Below are 5,507 nucleotides of genomic sequence, written 5' to 3'. Positions count from 1 at the left end.
AGGCCCTTGACACTATTGACTGCAGGTGCTTTTTGGAGGGGCCTTTCAACAGGCTCTTCTCCACTCCAGGAAACAGCCTTCCAGCAGGGTCACCTGGAATGCAGTGCCAGCCCTAGTCAGTGCAAGCGCAGAGGATGGGGCAGCAGTGTTGGTGAAGATGAATGATCTTCTTCACTCAGACAGGGTAAGTGAACCACCCACAGTCTCCGACTGGACCCCCTCGCATACCTCTCGCACACCCAATCCTTTCCCTCACTCAGCCACCTTGGTCTTTGCCAACACCAGGCACCAGGTTCCCCCCTCCATTTTACAATCACCATGTTCCCTCAGTAGCTCTTTTGTTCCTCACGCTCCAGCTCTCACCCACGCTCCATGCCTGCCATACCTCATCACCATCTTAAATCACTCCCACCTACACTCTCTCTATCTGTGTCATTGCAGGACAAACTCAACCACAACAAACGTCAGTGGGTGCAGCCGCCTTGAGTCATGCCCGAATTGAGAGCCCTCTCATGTTTTGAGGAGTGAGCCCTCGGCCTGGCTGGGAGGAGGAAAACCACGCCTGCACTGCTGGTGAAGTGGGAGCAGCAGAGAAACGTGAGAATCCTCAACACATATGCTGTCATTCCTCAAGTCACAAGTGCATAATCAATGTTCCCTCCGTATTCCCTGTAATGCACCGATGCCATGTCCCTTCTCTTGCAGGCCAACCAGGCTGCACCATCTTTGCGCCCCCTAGATGCACCATATTCCAGCAACTTAGGGGGGGGACTTCTCTAATCCCACCATTGAAGAGGCATCACAGCTGTCACCTGCACCTGGCACCAGCGCAGATACTCACACCTCGGTGGGTTCACTAAGTAGGCAAGCTTCTGGGTCACTCACTCGTGAGCACCTCACAGCTGAAGAACCACAGCAGGCGAAGGCAGGGATCTGGAACTCAGGGAGATGCTGGAGGCCAGGACTCTGCTGAGCCTCTTGCCGATGATGTGCCCCAGGCCCGGTCATCCCAAAGCTGCTGGAACTGCAAAGCCAGAGTCATAAGGAGCAGGAAGGGATGACAGTAGCCCTCCTCGGAGTGCAAGGCCAATTGGAGGAGTCCTGTCACCTTCCATCTGAGGGGATGGTGCCGTCACTGCAGTGCAGTGCACTGAGGCCAACACTGCGAGGATGGCATCCACAGTAGAACCCTTGGTGCAGGACTTGTATTCCATGGCAGGAGATTTCCACACCTCAGGGCATCAACTACATGGTGCAGCACTGGCGGGATCTCATTCCAGCTGCCCCTCCATCCTATGGAGGAGCACAGGGCCCCCGGAAGTCCAAAGAGAAGAGGATCAACAGGAGTACAACACGGGCCCCCCCAGCCAGGGGACTGTGGATGTCTCCAGTCCATCTGACACCCACCTCGCCATCAGCAACACACCTCCAACCCCTGACACTGAGGAGGGGAGCAGTTAAACATCCGTGCTGCCTGAAAGCAAGCCTGGACCCTCCAAGTCCTGGCCCCCCAGGGGACGCAGCCAAAGTCATCTCAGGCAAAGCGGCATGGAAGTCAACACCTTAATCTCAGCTGTGGATCCTGGGGATTACACCGAGATGTAACGTGAGGGTCAGGAAAATTAAGAAACCATAGACACTGAGTGGGCATGGGTGAATATAAGCACTAGTGTAAATAGGTCACCATTTTGTATTGAATGTTTGGCATTAAATTTCATTTCATTCACCCACAGAGCCTCCACCCTGTCTGCTCATGCCATCAACCTTGGGGGCACCACTGCTCTAACCCACCGCCTCAGCCCTGTGGAGTGTGAGAATGTCAGTGCTATGTCCCTCCCACACTGGTGATACAGGAAAGAGGTGCTGCTGTTGGCATTCCCTCACCTCTGGAGCCCATCCCCCAGTCATGGAAGGGTGAACTGCCTTGTCCCCCTCCATCAAAGTGCACTCCTTTCATGTCTAACAATGTTCTCTAGTGATCACGAGGCTAAGGGCTGCCCATCTCGGCTGTAAGATGGATGTGAACACCAGGGCCCCTGAAATGGGTGGGGCCTGTCATAGCAGACACCATGCATCCTGCAATTATAAGCAGTATGATAAGCCCATTTGATGGCTGGATGCATTAGGCTCTCTGTCAGGCAGGAGTCAGAAATATCGCTGATGATGAGAGGAGCATCACTCTGTCCTCAATACAAGTCATCACCATTCTCCTGCAGAGTCCGACCAATGGCTTCAGCGCACTGCCAATGATGCCTGGCAACAGCATGGGAACATACTGCTGACACCACATAACTGGTTAGATGTTAGTCCCCATGGTAGGAGAGGTAATCGATCCTAGTCCTGCTTGTCCCCAAAACGAGACACTATGAGGCCATCCTTAGTGCGTTAGCCCAGTCAGGCCTTTACTACTGCCTGGGGTTCTTCTGTTTCCTCCTCTACATGGTCACCCTCACCGTCCTCCTTGACATCCTCCTCATCCTGGGAGATGTGGCACTCCTCCTTCTCTTCCAAGTCCAGGTGGTCTCCCCTCTGCAGCACCCAGTTGTGGAGAGAGAGCACAGCAGGCTACAACAATGTGGGAGTCCCTCTGGAGGCTGCATTGTCACCGTCCGGCCGATCAGTCCAGGCACCTGAACTGCATCTTCAGCAGGCTAATCGTTTACTTGACCAGCACATGTGCCTCATTGTAACGAGTCTCCAGTGGTGTTTGTGACTGGCATCATTAGCCACCTCCTGAGTTGGTATCTCCTGTCCCCAAGAAGCCATCCGTCCAGCCACCGCTCTCCCCCAAAGAAGGCAGGGATCTGGGAGCACCCCAAGATGTAGCTGCCATGTACGTTCCCCAGGAAATGGGCACACACCTGCATGAAGCGCATTGTGTGGTCACAAATGAGTTACACATTGAGGGAGTGGAATCCCTTGTGGATCATGAATGGTGCCACGTGGCACCTTGCAGCATTCAGGGCCATGTGGGTGCAGTCAATTAAATCTTGCTGCTGGTACAAGCCTGCTAAGATGATGAAGCCCATGGCCCTGACCATTTTGACCTGGTCCTGATCCAAGTCGCATAAAGGGCACCTGTAACCTCCCAGATACATTTATGTGTGGCCGACTGGGAGATGTCACACTGGCCACCTGTGCTGCCCTTGAATGATCCACTTACATAAGAATTCAGTAAGTAGTCTCACAACACCAGGTTAAAGTCCAACAGGTTCATTTGGTAGCACAAGCTTTCGGAGCACTGCCCCTTCATTGAGCAGCCTTCCATTGAAACCTACCATTACATGCAAGCCTCCCTGACAACTGTTTTGGAGTGCCGGGCAACTTTGTTCTCACACAGCTGCCTGAATGTAGGTTCCAATGACATTGCAATCATCCTCCTCCGAGTGCGAGGCCGCATGAGGAGAGACAGCCCATTCCGAAATCCTCACTCAGCCTTGTCATGAGACTCCAGCCGGGCAACTCCCAGTCACCCTCAGAGCTAAGCCTCTTGTTTTCAAGCCCTCCCACCCACTTGCCAGCCGCATGTTAAAGTATTTCTTCAAACATTTCTGACAAATTTATTTTGTTTTCAGCAATGCTTAGGAAGAAGCAGCAGTTAATACATTGTGTAACCTGGTGCACATTGTCTAGGCTGTCCGCCATCAGTAGGTGCAGCATGGGCTGGGATGCACCTTTAGCCCCAGAAGCAATGTTTTAGTTTAAGTATAAAAACAGAAAACGCTGGAAAAACTCAGCATGTCTGGCAATACCTGCGCAAAGAAACAGCGCTAATTTCTCTCCCCTCAGATGCTCCCAGACCTGCTGAGGGCAGCACTGCTCACCGTAGGGTAATCAGGAAGGGGTTGCTCAATATTATGAATGGTACTATTCTTTGATGCAGATATGATGTGGAGATGCCGGTGTTGGACTGGGGTGGACAAGATGAGATGTCACATGACACCAGGTTATAGTCCAGCAGGTTTGTTTGAAATCACAAGCTTTCAGAGCATTGATGAAGGAGCAGAACCTTGTGGTGTGTTCAGAATTACTTCTTCAAACTTTTAATAGTCCCTAACAGAATGGTATCAAAACTGGGAGCTCGTCACGTGGAAGGATTTCTTCAAACATTTCCGACAAATTTATTTTGCTTTCGACAATGTTTAAGAAGAAGCAGCAGTTAATACATTGTGTAACTTGGTGCACATTGTCCAGGCTGTCTGCCATCAGTAGGTGCCGCATGCGCTGGGGTGCACCTTTAGCCCCAGAAGCAATGTTTTAGTTTAGGTATAAAGACAGAAAACACTGGAAAAACTCAGCATGTCTGGCAGCATCCACGCAGAGAAACAGTGCTAGTTTCTCTCCCCTCAGATGCTCCCAGACCTGCTGAGGGCAGCACGGTGACACTGCTGCCTCACAGTGCCAGGGACCTCGGTTTGACTCCCAGCTTGGTAACTATCAGTGCGGAGTCTGTACATTCTCCCCGTGTCTGCGTGGGTATTCTCCCGTGCTTAGGTTTCCTACCAGTCCGAAAGACAGGCTGGTTAGATGCACTGATCATACTAAAATCTCCCTCAGTGTACCTTACAGGCACTGGAGTGTGGTGACTAGGGACTTTTCACACTAATTTCATTCCAGTGTTAATGTAAGCCTACTTGTGACACTAATAAATAAACTTAAACTTTAAAAAAAGGTTTTGCCAGCATTTTTTGTTTTTATTTCAGATTTTCAGCATCCAATTTTATTTTAATTTCATTCTGGTTTAGTGTCCTTTTACACTTTGTTTAAAAAAAATTATAAGCATAACTAAATATTCCTTCAATAAGATCTCAGTGGCAATCCTGCCATTGTTCCTTTACACACGCAGGTGTTGCTTTCCTTTACAAACATGGCGGCAAGCCGACTTTATGACTACTTTAAAGATGATATGGAGATGCCGGCATTGGGCTGGGGTAAACACAGCAAGAAGTCTCACAACACCAGGTTAAAGTCCAACAGGTTTATTTGGTAGCACAAGCCACTAGCTTTCGGAGCGCTGTTCCTTCATCAGGTAAGTGGGAGTTGTGTTCACAAACAGGGCATATAAAGACACAAACTCAATTTATAAAATAATGGTTGGAATGCGAGTCTTTACAGGTAATCAAGTCTTAAAAGGTACAAACAATGTGAGTGAAGAGAGGGCTAAGCACAGGTTAAAGAGATGTGTATTGTCTCCAGCCAGGACAGCTGGAGACAATACACATCTCTTTAAACTGTGCTTAACGCTCTCTCCACTCACATTGTCTGTACCTTTAAGACTTGATTACCTGTAAAGACTCGCATTCCAACCATTATTTTGTAAATTGAGTTTGTGTCTTTATATGCCCTGTTTGTGAACACAACTCCCACTTACCTGATGAAGGAGCAGCGCTCCGAAAGCGAGTGGCTTGTGCTACCAAATAAACCTGTTGGACTTTAACCTGGTGTTTGTGAGGCTTCTTCCTGTGCTTTAAAGATAGCAAGAAGTTTAACAACACCAGGTTAAAGTC

This window comes from Mustelus asterias, chromosome 20 (genome assembly GCF_964213995.1).
Source record: "Mustelus asterias chromosome 20, sMusAst1.hap1.1, whole genome shotgun sequence".
NCBI lineage: Eukaryota > Metazoa > Chordata > Chondrichthyes > Carcharhiniformes > Triakidae > Mustelus > Mustelus asterias.
The sequence above is the reverse complement of the archived record's forward strand: the minus strand, read 5'-3'. Positions refer to the sequence as shown.